The sequence below is a fragment of the Podarcis cretensis genome (assembly GCF_951804945.1).
Source record: "Podarcis cretensis genome assembly, chromosome: 2".
Lineage (NCBI taxonomy): Eukaryota > Metazoa > Chordata > Lepidosauria > Squamata > Lacertidae > Podarcis > Podarcis cretensis.
In genome coordinates this window covers 14442389-14460817 of record NC_137171.1, presented here as the reverse complement: position 1 = coordinate 14460817, position 18429 = coordinate 14442389, and the positions used below count along the sequence as shown (strand labels likewise).

Here is an 18429-nt window from a genome sequence, read left to right as displayed (position 1 = left end):
TAAAAAACCAGGATACAGGTAAATTCCTCCTCAGGTAACATGAGCCTAAAATTAGGATCCAGCTATTTTGCTTAACTTGCCAGCATTCATTTATTTATCGCATTTGTATCCCAACTTTCTTCCAAGGGCCTTGGGGTGGCAAATGAAGGATGTACAGTGGTAACTCAGGTTAAGTACTTAATTCGTTCCGGAGGTCCATACTTAACCTGAAACTGTTCTTAACCTGAAGCACCACTTTAGCTAACGGGGCCTCCCGCTGCTGCCACGCCACCAGAGCACAATTTCTGTTCTCATCCTGAAGCAAAGTTCTTAACCTAAAGCACTATTTCTGGGTTAGCGGAGTCTGTAACCTGAAGCGTATGTAACCTGAAGCGTATGTAACCTGAGGTACCACTGTACTTGTTGCATCCTAAAAACCGGCTTTGCAAAGTAGACCAAGCTGAAAGACCATGATTGGCCCAAGATTGTGAAATCCACTTTGTTGCTGAATGGGGTTCCGACCCAGGCTGTCCCGAGTCCTTGCGGTGTTCCTGTGACACACCTTGCCCACAGGACTTTTGTATCTTCAAATCTGCCTGCTATGCCTGTCTTGAGGAGGTAAAAGGCCTATGTCAGCCTTTCTCAACCTGTGGGTCCCCAGATGTTGTTGAACTATAGCTCCCATCACCCCTAGCTAGCAAGGCCAGAGCTCAGGGATGATGGGAGTTGTAGTCCAACAACATCTGGGGACCCACAGGTTGAGAACCGCTGGCCTAGGGCCTCAGCTTGTTTAGTTACCCAGCTTTGAGGTCTTCATCAGAGAGAGGCACCACCTACAATCCTGGGAATGTTTCCCTCCTTAGAAGTTTCTGTACCCTCTCGAATATCCTGCAACACCAGCCAGGAACTCGGAGCCTCTTGCAACATTCTTGTCTAGAACACTCAGTTAGCAGGCTAGGAGGACTTTGTACCTTTCGTTAATCCGGTTTGCACCTGGGCTGCGGGGAAGGGGCACAATCTCCCACTTTCCAGCTGTTCTCTTCAGTCCCGAAGCACAATGCGCAATATCGGATCGCGCCTAGTCAGGGTTTCTGTAAAATGAGATGCCACTGGGCAGAACAGAATGCCAGGGACCTTGTTCTGCCTGGGGACAGAGTAGCTTTTGTGCGTTAGAATCCAGGAATTGCACAGCGCATCTCCACCTCGGAGTGTGGGCAGCTGGCAGATTTTGAACGCTGCCTGGCTGCCTTGCACAAAGGGTGGCAATGCCCAGAGTCCTTTGTGGCAGCACCAAAGGTTCTTGGATCTGACTTCCTTCTGACTGTTTCTTCATCTGCTGTGTCTCGGCGGAGGGGGTGGGGATGGAACGAGTAGCACATCCCATCAATGGCAGAGAGGGAAACAGGCGAGACAGTGGTGGTGGTAATGAGAATTCACCCAGCCTATGACTACCCATTCACAGTGATCCTCTGCAAAAAATAATAATTGCCAGATGAGGACATAAGCAACCAGTAACAAAGTCCATATTGTAAAAGATCCATTTGGCAGACTTATGAATCGACCCAAATCCTGCCTCACAAGGGGAAACATTTATGAAGTTTTCTATAATGTTGTCGCACGGTTTGATGCCTCTCTGTATTCTTCGTATGGAAGTTCATACAAGGATTTGGGGGCCACTGCGAAAAGGCCCTGCGACTGCAAACATCGTTTTCCCCTCCCCGCCTCCTTTTGGACAATGGTACTCCAAAGGGGGGGGGGTGTAAGTGAGAAATTGGTGGAAGAACACTGAGACGCCTCCGAGAAAAGACATCTGGTACGGAAACACTTTTAATAACTCAGCAAGCGGCTTGCTACCCTTCCTGGCACCCAGTTCCAAGCTCTGAAGTCTGACGTGTAAGTTGGGAACACTCTGAAACGCAAGGGTTGCCTTGGGAACATACCCCGAGTACCAGGCTCGCAAGCCATCTTTTCTTTAGAACCAGACTGTGCCGGAACAGTTTGTGTAGTTAATCTATCTTCTCTATGGGGTGACTTAGATGCAGCTGGCAGTACTTGGTGTTGCTGGGTGTTAAAGCAGGGTCCCACTTGGCAGCGGATGTAGGGCTGGCTGCTTGTCTGATGGGTAAAAAATAAATAAAAAGTCTTGTTTTGTTGCACTAGAACCATAACAACAAGAGTTTGGGTTGGTTTTCCCCCTCCCCTGTTATTACCATGAGTTTGGAACTGAACTATTTTTCAAATCAATTGGTACGAGAGATTATGGGCGTTGTAATCCAGCAAGACGCGGGTGGCGCTGTGGGTTAAACCACAGAGCCTAGGACTTGCCGATCAGAAGGTCAGCGGTTCGAATCCCTACGACGGGGTGAGCTCCTGTTGCTCGGTCCCTGCTCCTGCCCACCTAGCAGTTCGAAAGCATGTCAAAGTGCAAGTAGAAGGGAAGGTAAACGGCGTTTCCATGTGTTGGTCTGGTTCGCCAGAAGCGGCTTAGTCATGCTGGCCACATGACCCGGAAGCTCCCTCAGCCAATAAAGCAAGATGAGCGCCGCAACCCCAGAGTTGGTCACGACTGGACCTAATGGTCAGGGGTCCCTTTACCTTTGCCTTTAATCTAGCAAGATCTGTAGGGCTAAGAGTTCCTGATCTTTGACTTAGTATCCAGCAGTGATCAAGTTGTGCACTGATCTTGTAGTGGGGGGGGGGGGTCGTGAATACAAAGACTTCTCCCTCCAGTGTCTTTTTAAATTATTGAGCCAGGGATGGTGTTTCTCCCTTTATATATATTAATAATGATATAAACAGAATTTTGTCCTCTTCAGTAGTGATATCCATTCTCAGAGTGCTGATCCTTATGTAATCGACACCTGCGTAAGGTACCAGCAGGCTTTGGGGAAACCCAATAGATTTGCAAAAGTACAAGAAATATTTGGGAGGGTGGGGGAATCTTTAAAAAGCTCAGAGCAACCAAAGAGAACCAGTCACATGGAATACTGATTGACTGCTGGGGAAAGCTGAAAACTGGATGGGTAGTGGCAGAGAACGGGAATGGGGTGCCTGGAATCCTGAAAATCAGTTTGTTCCGCCCTGCAACATTGCTTTATATATGCCAAACGTACTTGATTAATTCAGGCTTTCTACCTAGATGATTCTGACTTCTAGACCAGATCAGATGATAAAAACCAATCTGCCTTCTGAATTTCGAATTACATAATTACTGTTTTAACGCGTTTGTTCAAGAGTGGAAACCCAGTGTGTGGCGTTTTCCATGTGTACATAGCAGGTTCCTTGCTTGATGGTTTTAGAGATTATTTTGAGTGTAGGAGAGGCACAAAGGCTTTACTAGAAGCACAGAGAGATCTGAGTAGGTTTTCCCCTGGTCTCCACCCCCACTGGCATGCCACATTTCCATGCTTTCAAGAGAAGGGCTTGCCTCGCTCTGAGACTTCAGTATGGCTGCAGACCTCAAACCACTTCGAAGTGCCCTTAAATTGTTTCAGAGTGGAACTTTCCATTGAATTAATGTGAGGACTGGTTGTCGTTTACATATACATGCCTTTCAAATAGCTTTTAAAACTCTGAGGTCTCCTGCCTAGCAGTCTGGTTTTTGCCTTTTTGGGGGTGCTCCTCTCATTTTCTGCTCTTCTTCTAGAGTAGCCGTCAACTACCGTACATTTTTACTGGCCAGCTGAAAGCAACAGAATGATTTCGGACTATTTAAAGAAATGTTACAGTTTGATGAATTTGCGGGAAGGATTTGAATAACGAGTAAAGAAAGAATTAGGACTTATTGTAATATTGTTAGGACATAAGAGATAGAAAACGGGGGGGGGGGGGGGATTCATGGAAAACAAGATGGGAAGTCGAAAAAAATAAAAATGTGACTTATTGGAGTGTATATGTAGAATGCTTTACAGAAAGTTAATGTTTTATTTTATTTTTATTTTTTAAAATTCCTTCTCTATCATTTCCAAATTCATTGGTCACATCGGGATTCTCTCATTCTCCCAAAGAGCTCAAGATGCCATAGAGGAGGTTATTCTATTTTTTATCCTTGCGAAAAACCTGTGAGGGGAGCTAGGCCAAGGAAATCAGTGACTGATCTAAGAAGAGGGTTTTTTTGGGTGGGGGGGCTAAGCTCTTTTTATGCTCAGAGTCCAGTCCTGGATTCATGATTCTTCCCCCCAAAAAATATTGAAAACACAGTATTCTGTGGGGAACCTGATACAGAGAAATTGAGCCCCTCTGAGGACAGAGGATTGACTAGATCAGAGATGGAGAAGGCATGGTACTCCAGATGTTGCTGGACTCGGTCGTCCCTGGCCGAGGTTGATGAGAGTTGATACCAACAACAGCTGGGGGATGTCAGGTTTGCATCCCTAAGCTAAGTCATCTTCAGATTTCCAGTAGCGCCAGGATTCTGTGACTTGGATTTTAGTAGTATCCCTCTATAATCTATTTACCAACCCAACATTTTAAAAACAAACCAACAAGGCACCGTTGGTTTTAATTCCTGAAATTTTAGGGTTTGTCCCCCCCACCCCACAAAAAAACCCCAGCATTCGAGAGTGCTGGGGTAACCAACCAATTGACAATGACATTCCTCTTCTCAGCAGCTGCTCTGGGATTCCGGCCAAGTCTTCAGCTCAAACATGCAAGAAAAACGCATCTTGTTACGCAGTCGGTCTTAACAGGCACGAGGCCTTTAAGCAAACCCAGAGGCTGCCGAGGCTAAAAATATTTTTAACAATAGGAAAATACATCAATCTTTCCGGCTGCCGAGTTATCGGCGTCTTTTATGCTTGGCCTACAAAATTCCACTTGGAGGTTGCAGCTCCTGATGTATCGCCAAGTTGGAAAATGGGGAGCGGGGGGGGGGGCGGGGGAGTAGACCAGGCAGAGGAAAAACTCCTTCCGCCCTGGGCTGACTTTGTTTTTGTGACACTAAACTCCCGGCAAAGTGGCTGGGGCCTTTGGGGTTTGACAGCTGGGGCAAGGATCTTTAAGGCAAAGCTTTATAAACACATACACACAGCCTGATCATACATGCATGTTTACTCAACAGTACGCCACGCCGAGTTCAGCAGGGGTCCTGAGGGTAGCAACACAGGAACGGGGCCTTAGCTGCAGTGGCTCCCCATCTGTGGGATGCTCTCCCCAGGGAGGTTTGGCTGGCACCTTCATTATACACCTTTAGGTGCCAGGCAAAAACGTTCCTCTTTAACCAGGCCTTGGGCTGATGGACATCTCTTGCCCTTTGAAAATGTGTTGGGGGGGGTTATTGGGTTGTTCTTACTTTTGCTATTTATGTTTTTATATTGTGATTTTATCTTGTGAGCTGCCCTGAGACCTGCGGGTATTGGGTGATGTACAAATTTTAATAATAATGATGATGATGTTAGCACTACAGCCTTTGCATTGGCTATATGAGTAGGGACCTGTAAAGGTAAAGGGACCCCTGACCGTTAAGTCCAGTTGCGGACGACTCTGGGGTTGCACATTCATCGCGCTCTATAGGCAGAGGGAGCCGGCATTTGTCCGCAGACAGCTTCCAGGTCATGTGGCCAGCATGACTAAGCCGCTTCTGGCGAACCAGAGCAGCGCACGGAAACACCGTTTACCTTCCCGCCGGAGCGGTACCTATTTATCTACTTGCACTTTGATGTGCTTTCGAACTGCTAGGTTGGCAGGAGCAGGGACCAAGCAACGGGAGCTCACCCCGTCGCAGGGATTCAAACTGCCGACCTTCTGATCGGCAAGTCCTAGGCTCAGTGGTTTAACCCACAGCGCCACCCGCATCCCATGTGCAGTGGCTGATAGTTGCATGCCTTTTGGGAAGTTCACCGAACGAGGCCTGTAGGCAATAGACCTTTCCCGCTTCTGCTCCCCAGCAGCTGTTGTTCAGCAGCCTAACTTGCTCTAAACATGGAGGTTCTGTATAGCCACTGCAGCTTTACCAAGTAATGCCTGGCACACTGTGAAGTGATCTTTCTCCCCACCCATCTTCATTTCCTTGTGAATAAGCAACTCAGAATATCATTTTAGCTTCGCAAGAGCCCTGCAGCAGAGATACTGACATGCCCGGGGCTACTCACTTAACCTTTCCTGAACTTGTACTATTCTCAAGTAAATTTGGAAGTAAATATGGAAGTGAGAGCTGGACCATAAAGAAGGCTGATCGCTGAAGAATAGATGCTTTTGAATTATGGTGCTGGAGGAGACTCTTGAGAGTCCCATGGACTGCAAGAAGATCAAACCTCTCCATTCTGAAGGAAATCAGCCCTGAGTGCTCACTGGAAGGACAGATCGTGAAGCTGAGACTCCAATATTTTGGCCACCTCATGAGAAGAGAAGACTCCCTGGAAAAGACCCTGATGCTAGGAAAGATGGAGGGCACAAGGAGAAGGGGACGACAGAGGACGGGATGGTTGGACAGTGTTCTTGAAGCTACCAGTATGAGTTTGACCAAACTGCGGGAGGCATTGGAAGACAGGAGTGCCTGGCGTGCTCTGGTCCACGGGGTCACGAAGAGTCGGACACGACTAAACGACTAAACAACAACAACAAGTAAATTTAAGCCCAGGAATCTAGTCCACAGCAGCTTCTGCATTCTGACAAAGCAGAGAGGTTGTATTCAGTGAAGGCCTACTCAGACCAGACCCATTTAAGTTAATGAACGCAAGTTGGTCATGATTTTTAGCTAAAGTGGCAGACCTTCCAAGTGTCCCTATTTTCAAGGGACAGTCCCGGATTTACAGAAGCTGCCCCGGTTCCTGATTTCATCCTGGAATGTCCCGCTTTTTCTTAGGGTGCCCCTATTTTCACCGGATAAATGTTGGAGGTTATGGAGTTATCCAACCCCCAAGCCAAGGAGATAAGTAACTCTACCATCTTTAAAAGACATCTGGAGGCAGCCCTGTTTAGGGAAGTTTTTTAATAATAATAATAATAATAATAATAATAATAATAATAATAATAATACAGTGGTATCTCAGGTTAAGTACTTAATTCGTTCTGGAGGTCCGTTCTTAACCTGAAACTGTTCTTAACCTGAAGCACCACTTTAGCTAATGGGGCCTCCCACTGCCGCTGCACAATTTCTGTTCTCATCCTGAAGCAAAGTTCTTAACCTGAAGCACTATTTTGGGGTTAGCGGAGTCTGTAACCTGAAGCGTATGTAACCTAAAGCGTATGTAACCTGAGGTACCACTGTAATAATGTTTTATGTTTTTATATATGTTGGAAGCTGCCCAGAGTGGCTGGGGCCACCCAGTCAAATGGGTGGGGTATAAATAATAAAATTATTGTCGTCATCATCATCATCATTATGGAGCATTAGCACAGCTGTAGTAGGTCAAAGAATGTGGGCACAGATTGAGAATCCTCATTTGGGACTTAAGTAGTGGGGAGCCATAGAGGCGAATCAGCCCAAATATTTTTCTCTTACTGGCAAAGGACCGCAAGTTCCCGCACTGATGATAATATGCTTTTCAGCTAGTCAGAGTTAATTGTAGTACCCTCCGATTTCTTGTGCTGCCTGTTCATTCCAAAATCCAGGACTCAGTGAATGAACCTGAATGAAATCTGTTAATCCCACTAGAGCCAAACCCTGAAAAGTCTTCACACATGTTTGTTGGCTTCCTCTTATGACTCTTGGTTCTCACACCCCAAAAGAACAGGCTATGCAAACTATGAAAAGTAAAGAAAAGAGAAAGTGTAGATTAAAGGCATGCTTGCTCCAATGACTTGTCTCCCAGGTTATCTTACCTGAACTATAGCCTGGAAATTTTTGTGGACAATTTAGGACTGGCAGTAGCACCTAATGGGTACTTTGACTCTTTTGATTTGAGGAGGATGTGATGGTGGAGGCTAAGGTTTTTGAATATTTATTTGTTTTGCGCTTTTCAGGCAGACCTCCCAAAGCAGTTTCCGTAAGGTTCTTGCAAAAAATAAACATTGATTTTTTTACCCAAAATTTTTTTAGACTGGAACAGACAACATCTTTATTTAACAAAAGCTGTTACCGCCTCTTCTCACTCCAGCTCAGAGCAAAATTTTTCATTGTTGCGTTTTATCTGATATTACTGATGTTCCTATAGAATATATTTAGGTTTTATTGCGTTAAGTTTAGCTTGTGGAGATGTGAAGGTGGGGAATTAGGAGGGGCTGTGTGCCCCCCCCCAAGTTTTTCTTATTTCCACGCCCCCTGTTTGTTTCTAAAAAAATACAGGAGGGAGTGGTTCCAGAGTTCCATTTTCCAGAGTTTTACCAGAACTTGCCTTAAAAGCTGGGGGGGGGGGACTGGCGGGCTGTTAAGGTCTTGTAAACAAAATTGCAGAGAGCAAAATCAAGGATTTGGAAGTGGGCTTAGAAAGTCTGTAACCTGAAGCGTATGTAACCCGAGGTACCACTGTACTTCTTTAAAAAATTATTTATGGTTGGGGCATGCAAGGAAAGCCACCCAGCCTGCAACAGGTGCACTGGGGCACGTGCAGAAAGCTTGACCTAGTTTTCTGGACTCCTGAGTCACCCTTGTCTCTAGTTTCCCTTGTTTGATTGAGCAAAACATGCGCAGGGCGGGGGGGGGGGGGGGAGGAGGAGGGGTTTCCACCAGGCTCTTTCCCAAAACAGAGCCAGCCAACTAGAGATGGTGATAAAGGGCAAATGTTTGATGCAAGCTGGCAGGCCTCTGCCCTCATCTTTACACTCATTTCCCTAGCCTAATTTATTATCCACTTTGGAGATCTAGTGAGCTTCAAGCTTCAGATTCGCTGCAGCTTTTTTTTTCCCCAGCACCAGTGTTACAAATGTGCAGAGTATGGTTTTCTTGGTTTTTTATTTATTTATTTATTGTTTCTAACTTCTTAACAAATATCCTGCCCGTAGTTGGGTTGTATGGGAGAGAAGTAAGGACACATACTACAAAGGATGTGTGCATCATCTAAAAACACAGTATATAGTTGATATGGGTGCATAATATTTTTTAGAAAAGTTGTTTTATTGACAGATATGAATATTATTCTTGGTTAAATAAATTGAAACTCTTGATTTTTAACATTTCTTCAATCGGGTTGTAGGCTTAGTGGTAGTGCATTTTCAAAGCATGGGGGGAAAATATTTTTAAAATTCTACTTATGTAATTGTTTAATTTTATAACCAAGCTAACCCCGCCCAAAGATAGGGACTTAAGGCCTTAGGTTCCCAGGTCATCTCTCATCAATACAGTAGCCAGCCCTGCTTAGCTTCAGCTCAGTCATGTGCCTTTTAAAACCATGCCGCAGGGGCCAATTAATTGCATTGCAAGAAAGCAAAAACTTGGAAAACATCCCAGCCTTGGTTAAATGGGGTTAGAAAAGCGAAAGTCATGCCCTCACTGAAATTGACTCTCATCATAGGATTGCAACTTTTGTTTATTTCTCTGTAGTGGCTTTTGCCCCTGTGCCTTTCACAGCAGCGGGGGGGTGCAGAAATCCTGTTTTCCCATCTCCAGGCCAAGAAAGTGTGTGTGGGGGGGTCTCGTCTGAATTCACCGTGCGGTGTTACTGAAGAAGGAAGTGGACGACGCTTGCAAACAAAACAACGCTCAAAATGTTGCAACCCAAATCCCGCATGTTTGTAAAGCTCGCATTATCCCCAAATACTCCTGAGAGGGGGGCAGCAGCTCTTTGTATTCATGGTGGCGGCGTCGTGGCTTTTGCAACGATCTGAGCAGAGAGCATTGACCGCCCCCCGCGTGCCGCTTGGCACCGTTCCGCTCCCTCTCCGGTGGGCATCTTCTAAATCAAGTCTCGGGGCGTTCCGCCGGCCCCTGCTCCCAGAAAAGGGGAGGAGCCCTGCTTCGGGAGACTATAGGAGGGGAGGGCCCTGGAAGCACAGACGCGAGCGGAGTTTGGGGTTGTCCTGAGAACCTCGTGGCGGGCAGGGAGGGACGGAAGGAGGGAGGGCTGCAACCACCGCCCGGCTGGGGGGGTTGCCGGCGTGTCTGCAGCGCTGCGAGAGCTGCCTAAGCCGCGGTTCCGAGCGCTGCTAGGAGCTCGCCTTGCAAGACCGCGCTCGCCTCTTGCATCGCCCGGTCTTTTTTTATTATTATTATTATTTTGCCGTCGCCCCTTCATTTCCGTTCCCTGGATCCTCCCGTTCCCCCTTTTGGTTTTTCCTATGACACTTTCTCTCGTCTCCCCGGCTTAGGGAAAGGGCTCTATTTTTAGCCGGGGGCAGCTCGTTCTATTTTTAGATCAAACAATTCCAAGGCGTGCGTCAATGGAACCCCGCGTGCGTCACCCGCGCAGACATTCCAACCCCTCCCCTCGCTCCGCGGGCGCCGGAACATTCCGCCCCTTTTTGCCTTGTATGGTGAAGCCTGCAGCCCGGCGCGTGCGTCAGAGGATCCCCCCTCCTTCCCTGCCCACCCCTCCGCCTGTGCGTCACAGAGAGCTTAAGAGAATCTCCTGGCCACGGGCTGGTGAGCCCCAGTGGCTTACTCGGCGTCTAGACGGCGTGCAGATCTCTCTCTCTCTCTCTCGCATCTCTGGGCTGCCGCGGACCAGGAGGAAGGCAATCGCTGCCGCCAAGCCCTCGATGCAAGCTTGACTTTTTTATTTATTTTTTTTGGAGGGGGGGGGGGAAAGGCTCCCCCACCACCAAAAAGAACCCATTTCGAAAAGAAAACCCCAAAGTGGAAGGAACTGCAGCGAAACGATCTCTGAGCTGAATTGGGTACGTGGATTTTCTTAAAACTCTGCTTTTTTCTCTCTCTCCCGGAAAGTGCTTAAGATGCGCGCCCGAGGGTCGACTTTTTGGCAGATGTAGGGGGGGTTGCATGGGGAGGGGTGCGGAGAGATGCGGGATGCGTTTTGTTTTGGAAGGCGGAAAAAAGAACTTTGTAGTACACGGATTGTAGCGCGTTGCTTTGTGCCCGGGGTGCTCTTGCACGGTGAAAAGTTGGCTGTGCAGGAGATCGGGGCGGGGGCGGTTATATCTTTTGGGCTGGGGAAGCTTCTACTCCGGAAAGTTTTTTCTGCAAAATGGGAAGGCTGGGTATAGACACTGCTTAATGTATGCATTCTAAATCCAGGACTTTAGATGCAGCGGACCCTTGCAGATCTAGCTCGTTTATCTTGGTGCATCTTAGGGGGTGAACCAGAACTCTGTCCTTAGATTTAAACCCCCTGGAGTTTCTCATGATTGGCTCCTAAGTAGGTGTGTCTAGGCTTGCAGCCTTCGAAAAGTTGCTCTAAGGTGGAGTCAGTGCGTTACCAGGATCTGCAGGGCTGCTCATTTTCATAGAGCAAACATTAAACCTGACGTTACGTTGGCAGCTTCTGAAAGCTGTCCCGCATATGGCTCCTAGGCATAATTGCTTCAGAGGTCGTTGTTAACTGAGTGGGATAAAAGTGATGCAAGCAAATATTGAAATGAAATAAATGCAGGAGAATTATTTCTGAATTTCAATCAAACTGCAAAAATATATATGATCCAATGAGGAAGGTGTGAAATGATGTATCGGGGCATGTCCCCGCCCCCCCCCCCCGTATGTACTGAAGGAGATGTTGGCTTTTTTGTACTGGAAAAGTGCAAGGGGATTGGATTTGCAGGGTTGGGGGGGTGGACTGGGTTTGGGCTAAGGAAACTATAATGATGCACTTGTTTCAAGTGTTCAGGGAGCCCACATTTGCATTTTAAAGGATGAAGTTGCAGTAACCTGAGCTTGTGGGAGTTTTGGCAGGTGTGTGCTGGTGAGTTTTAAGCGGTGGGTTTTGCTTTATATATGTATATTTAAACCTTGATTGTGACAGCCGTGTAATCTGACGGGGGGGGGGGGGGGAAGGAGGATCTTCTGGGGCAAAAGTTTAATGGCGTCTGATTTGGAAGGAAAACGAGTTTGGAGAGGGGGAAATAAATAAGGAGTTCCATCTTTGTTGAGGTTGCCACTGATTTCTTAGACACCTGGAACTCTCCAGTGAGGCAGAAGTTTCCTTTATCAGGCTGAATGTGCCTTGCCCCCCCCCCGCCCCCGTACAGGTTTCTCCATGACTTCAAGTTTATTTCCTTATTCTGAGGCCACCAAGGAAGAGCTCTTTGTGCCAGATTCTTGTCTGCGTGAGGTAAAGCCTTTGCAGAGTGTCCCCGAGGACATTTGATCCTAATCGGGTTGGAGAATTTTTTTTGTAAAGCCAATTGCTGGTCCTGTCCTTGTTTCCTGAACGCAGAAATCCCTCTTCAAGATGGAAAAGGGTGGGGTGGGGGGACATGTTTGCATGCAAAGTGTGCAGAGGGAAGATTTTGAAGCACCCTCTTATCCGTCTAATTTCTTCCCCCTCCTTCTCAAAAAGAGATGCTCTTCTTTCAATAATAATAATAATAATAGTAAGTTTTGATTTGCAAAGCAGCTTGCTGTCAGCACAGGTGGTGTGGAGCGTAAATCAGGGAGGGCTCCTCCGCCATAGCCTCTTTCATGTGGCTTCTCAGGGGCTTGCAGTTCCTGGCATGTTTTGAGCAACAGGTGCAGCATCAAATTCAAGCACCTGGCACCGTTTTTTTCACAGCTACCAGGGTCTCCTCCTGTTTCTAAGTTTGTGCGCTAGACTTCAAAGACTGAGGAGCCAGATCACAGCGGGTTTTGTTTTTTGTCACGGTTCCAAATTCATCACGGGCACCTTCTTTTCCGGGCCACATCAACTTTCTGCACGTAAGGTGAAAAACCTAGGTGCGTGAATCAGTTGAGTCTATCAGCTGCGATTATAAAATGGGGGGATTTCATCATAGTTTAATATGAGCTGTTCCTGTGGAAGTGGTGTCCAATAACGAGGATGCCATCCCGAAGATGTCTACTTGGTCTGTTTTGTTTTACTGGAATTAAAATAACAAAGAATGTGGTTTACTAAAAAAAAAGAAAAAAGAAGTCCCTTTGGATTCAGTGGTAAAGATGCGTGTAGCCCCAGTTACAAAAGGGACCTGCTACTTTCATTACATCTCATCCAAATATCCTCCATTAGTAGAAACTGCTGTTGGCAGGCTAAAGCAAGGGGCAAATTGTCTGACAATCAGAACTAGGAAAAATCCCAGGTGGGTGATCTGGGCTTCTTGAAATCTGAGGTGGACAGCTCAATAACTTTGTGCCTGGTTTCTAATTATTGGAAGCTTGTGTGTGTGTGTGTGTATGTCTTGTTGACAGCATGGAGTACAGAGTTGATTGCCATGTCGACTTCTTCAGAAGTCTTTCAGGCATAGCTTTCCTCATCATGGCATCCATGTAACTGTATGAAGCTTCACCTGTTTGATTTCTGCCTTCTGCATAGCTGTTAAAGGCATGGGGAGGGGAGTGTGTGGCCACCATCTATAATACCACTAGATAGTTGTACATCTGGGTTGGAATCAACTTAGACCCACCTCCTTCAGGTGGGCTTGAGCACAAGCAATTATTTCCAGCAGTTATCGCTGGAACGTCTTGGCCAATAAACAGTGGGGGTTTCTTCCACAGATTGGGACGATAACCTCACCCATATGTTCCAAACCAACAGTAAAATTGCACTTGTTGTTCCAAGCCCCCTTGATATCTGTAAGCCATCTTAGCTTTAAAACATGCATGAGCATCTGCAGCTACCGTTTTCGGTTCTGAAGTTAGGAACCCTTCCACGGTTAATTTGCACCAACATAATCATGTGCAGAGACAGCGATCTATCCTTACTGTTTTGGCTTTCCGGTAGGGGGTGCTCTTGAGCAGTCTGGTCTGTAAACGGAGGGAGTATTTTAAGCAAGGAGCTAGTAGGTCATATTGTTAGTGCCCAGTTGATTTCTCTAAACTAGGGGTATGGAATCTTTGGCCCCCTCCATACACTAGCCAGCATAGCCAATGCTGTGAGCATTCAGATTTTCTGACCACTGTTGGGGAAAGTTTGCTGGGCTTGAGCGATGATCTGTCTAACCCAGAACAACTACACCAATGCAGTTTGTGTGTTTTTTAAGGCATTAATCCTCAGGCTAACTCTGGAATAACTCCACTGAGACTAATGGGATTTATCCAGATGTTCTTCAAGGTAGTTTATGCTTCCTGGCGTCTCTCTTTCTCTGAAGCAAGGAATGTGGAGGCATGGCACCTGAATGCCCAAGCTGTGAAATGCAAGAGAGGCCAACTTGTACCAAGATATGTCCGTCTGCAAATGTTTTTTAAAAAGCAAACAAGCCCACGAATGTACAAGAGGTGGCCGTGCCTCCGTTGCTTGTTTGTGATGTGCCACGAAAGCCATTTGTGTTTGGGAAAACAACAAGGCTCTGGAAAGGGCTGGCTGAGCTGGAGAGGTGAATACGTTGTTATGGAAAGACTGCACCCATTATTTATTTATTTTAAACAGTATTTATTAAGATTTTACAAAATCAAAAATACAAAAATGCATAGTAAACAAGAAACAGAAGAAAACTCTCGAACAAAAATACAAGATACAAAAAACAAGAAAAATAGAGAAATAAAAAAAAGAAAATTAAAACAAGTCCATTTTTATAACTTTGAACTCATTAACTTATTTCTTTGACTTCCTCACACCTCCCCTTTTTGTATTCCCATTAAGATATTAAATCAGCAAATCCTTACCCTCTTTCATTTATCTTAACTCTAAATCTTAACATATTGTAACCCTATAATTTCACCAAATTTTTAATTCATTTTTGCATACTCTTTTTAACTTTGTTGCTAATGCCACTTATTTTCAGTCCAACATCATTTTAACATTCATTAATTTTACAGTGTTTCTGCAAATAATCTTTAAATTTCTTCCAAAGACTGCACCCATTAACTGTTCTTGGATGGCTGGGAGGGCTGTGTGCGAGAAGCAGTACACAGGGTGCCGTTGCACACAGGCAAAGCGAGCTCCTGGCATTTGGAGCCTCTGTTGAAGGCAACTGTGCAACTTACAGAGCCCCCATTGGATGTTGAGAGCCCCTTAGTGCAACACACAAATGGCCGGTTTTCCCATACAGTGGTACCTCGGGTTACATACGCTTCAGGTTACAGACTCCACTAACCCAGAAATAGTACCTTGGGTTAAGAACTTTGCTTCAGGATGAGAACAGAAATCGTGTGGCAGCAATGGGAGGCCCCATTAGCTAAAGTGGTGCTTCAGGTTAAGAACAGTTTCAGGTTAAGAACGGACCTCCGGAACGAATTAAGTGTGTATCCAGAGGTACCACTGTAGTTCAGTTGGCTGGGTCCCTGAGGCTTTGGGGGAAGAGTTTTGGTCCAGAGTTTTGCATGAACACAAAAGGTGTTTTTCTGCAGCATCCCAAAGAGCAAGGTGAAATCCTGCTCTGGGAAAGAGTTGCAGAACCTCTGCTGGTGTATCCAAACCATTCCGTAGAAACATAAAAGTAGAACCCTAGAAATTATTGAACCTAATGTAGCCATGCACATTCATTTAAATAGGTCTGCTCTGAGTGCAACTTAGCTGAATACAGCCCTACGTTTTGGCAGCAGGATAGCAATCTGCCCTGACATAAACAAGGTTGTGAGAATAGTCTTCGTTGTTAAAACCCGTGACTATCTACCCCGTGTCATGCTGGTAACAGTCATAAAGGGGATGAACTGTGGGTGTGGTATTGCCAGCATGTTTTGCATGCCGCCTGGCCAGGAAAGCCCCTGCTGCCCTGCTTTTCTGCCTGGAGCAAAAACCGTAGACTAGCATTGAGCATGTCATCTGCTCAGTATTTATACACCAACACTGCTGGAAGGTAGGGCTATGGTGGCTGGTTGGAAGGGCTGCTAGAGTGAATAAAGGGAACAGAACCCATAGCACAAATTAGCAGCCCTGTTTGCATCCAGAAAAATCTCCTGTGCTACCTTTTGAAAGCTCTTCATACAGGGTAGATGGTAAGCAAATGTATGGAATCTCTACAGAAGGCAAGTGTAGAGCTGTGAGATTCCTTTAGAGTCTTAGGGACAGGGCAGGAGTTGCAGGGAGTATTTCCTGACCCCTGACTTCCTGACTTGTCCAAATTTAATGTGTTTTCAGAGCATTGTCAATGGTGCGTTCCCTTTTCCTGGACCTGTGACGGCTGCTTGTCTCACCTGAGTAGATCAACCTCTGGACCTGGGGTAACCAAGGTGTACTAACTTCTTGGTGATGTTAGACACCAGCAGCGTCAGCCCCAGCCAGCATAGGCAAGGGCCAGGCATGATGGGAATTGGAGTCCAGCAACATTAGGAGGGGACCACATTGCCTATCCGTCCTCCATGAGACTCCCTCAGTCTATAGACAGAAATATCAATAGAAAGTTAGCATTATCTGTCACACCATTCGACTGATGCTCTCACCTTGCAGCCTTCTTTCCCTGTTCCTCCTTTTGCTAAGAGGCCCCCTTGTTTGAGAAGCCCCAATGGTATTGGCTGTCATCTTGTGCTCTGCAATCCCAGCCGCAATCCCTGAGATTTGATCTCCAGTGAATGTAATGGAACTATCTCGATTTGTACTACCAAGGGAGATGGCCCTCTTGCATTTGCAGACGTCAGGCCTTCCTCTGGGGGGGGAAGAGAGCTAATAAATACTATGTCACAAGGAAGGGCCCAGGGTAGCATCTGTTGCTGTGTTAGAGCACTGTAAATCCTAACAAGCTTTAACAATTAAGTACCAGGGTTCTATTTTTAGGGCAGCAGAATAACGAGCCTATGTGGCAGCAAGGAAGCTGGGAGTGTGGCAGCACACTGGTATCAAGCAGAGAAGGTTCTTCTTTAGAAAGCAGTCGATTGGGGCTAGCCCACCCACTCGTTGGGCAAATGGAACCTTTGGCCCTGATCAGTGTTCGAAACGGCCACTTGCAACCAATTGAAGATGCCTGGGTGCCGGGAAGTCGCCTGACATTTCCATCATCTGGAGGTTCGTGCCTGGGGATCACTGGATCTTGACTGTTTTTACACACTAATACCAAATCCTGTAGATTTCCAGCAGTTATATTTTATCTGCACAATCGGAATGAATTTCAGGAGCCGAAATGCTTTTTCTATGCAGCCTGAGCTGGAGTAGTGAACAAAGTTGTAGTTAAACGCTGTGGCTTGTCTTCAGTTACCCCACCCCACTGCCTTGCTCACAGTTACGGAGAATATTCTTATATTATGAATGGTCTGTGTCACCATTCAGAAAAAGAGGTCGGAATAGGCCAATATATATGTGGGCTTTCCTTCTTTACGTTCTCAAAAGTTCTTCAGCTATCTCAAGGTTGTCTTCTGATCTAGCCAGATGTTTAGCTGACAATCCATCATGGTCAGTCCATCGTTTGAAAAATAAGACTTTAGAGCTGTCTTGCCCCAAAATGGCAACTAGACATTCTGCTTTGGTGGCTGTGATCTTGGATTAAGAGAGCCTAGTTTATAGATCTGAATTTCTAACACTGGTGATGGCAACTCCCTTGCAGATGCCACTGGAGTGGCAAACTGTTAGAAACCCTGGGGCCTGCTTCTGCCACTTCCTGCCCTGGAAGGAAGTGTGTTGCGAAGGTCAACATTTGGGTGCCCATTCAGGTAACTGAAACGGACCCTTATTTGTGACCTGTTCTCACTACAGCCGAAGCACCTGCCATTCCATCGACTTCCTCTGCCCACATGGTTCTCTGCTCTGCCACAGGGATGCAGCGCGTGCTACCTGGCACTCTTTCTAAACTGGGCAAGGAGGGAGGGCATCCTGGTTCAGTTCAGTGGGAGAACCTTCTTTTCCAGAGGCCAACTGAACAAACAGCAGCTTAACAGAGAGATTGTGGTTCTGACCGGTCCGTAGCCGCAGTTGTCCCAGTACCACTGCAACCAAGGAGGAGTTTGTTTCCCACCAAGGAGAGCTCATTAACCTTGTCCTTGGAACTCTGCGTATCTCTGCATTCCGTGATCCTTTACTGCCCATTAAAGCAGAAGCTCCTTCACCAAACAGAATCTAACCTTTAAAGGTCTGCGATATGAATGACATTATCAACTTGCCGCAACTTGCTTACTGTCTTGGTTTTCGCCTGGGCCAAAAACTCCTGTTACGTCTCCTCTTCCACAGGGCGGGGGGACATTTGCTGTCAAACCCCCACAGAGCGTACTTTCAGCATGAGGGTGCCTCTTGGGGGTAAAGGCACCCTGATTTATCGTATCTTGTTTGTGCCAGTGCTTAAACTGCTGCCCAGCTGAGCCTCAAGGGATACGAACAGCCCTGCAGAAGAAGCACTTTTTTAAGGTCAATGTGAGCAGTGATCAGGCAAAGGTGTGACTCAACAGATAATCCTTTTTTTTCTTTCTTTTTTTACAATCTTCCTCTTCATTACGTGCATGAGAGATTCATGGAGCAATAATGTCTCTCAAGCTTTCCCCCTCCTAGAATCAGCCAGCCGTAAATCGTACGAAATAAGTAAGTTTTGCAAAACGACAACATTTCCCTCTCAGTTTTGTAGGTGTGCTGTCCATCTTTAAGCGGGTAGGAAGCGAAAAGAAAAATGCACGTG

At 46.4% G+C, this 18429-nt stretch overlaps 2 protein-coding genes across 4 annotated transcripts in view; both read left to right on the top strand.

Moving 5' to 3' along the window:
* Window positions 1–18429, top strand: part of NR4A1 (nuclear receptor subfamily 4 group A member 1) — a 41629-nt gene that overhangs the window by 6427 nt on the left and 16773 nt on the right. The window contains exon 1 of one of the 3 annotated variants that reach the window (XM_079966387.1): window positions 10433–10689. The exons of the other annotated variants lie outside the window; for them this stretch is intronic. The gene's annotated coding sequence lies outside the window, so the exon portion shown is untranslated. Of the gene's footprint in view, window positions 1–10432; window positions 10690–18429 lie in introns of those variants that run through there. 3 annotated transcript variants of the gene reach the window in all.
* ACVRL1 (activin A receptor like type 1) overlaps window positions 1–18429 on the top strand; it is a 261538-nt gene that overhangs the window by 231486 nt on the left and 11623 nt on the right. The gene's annotated exons all lie outside the window — the stretch shown is intronic.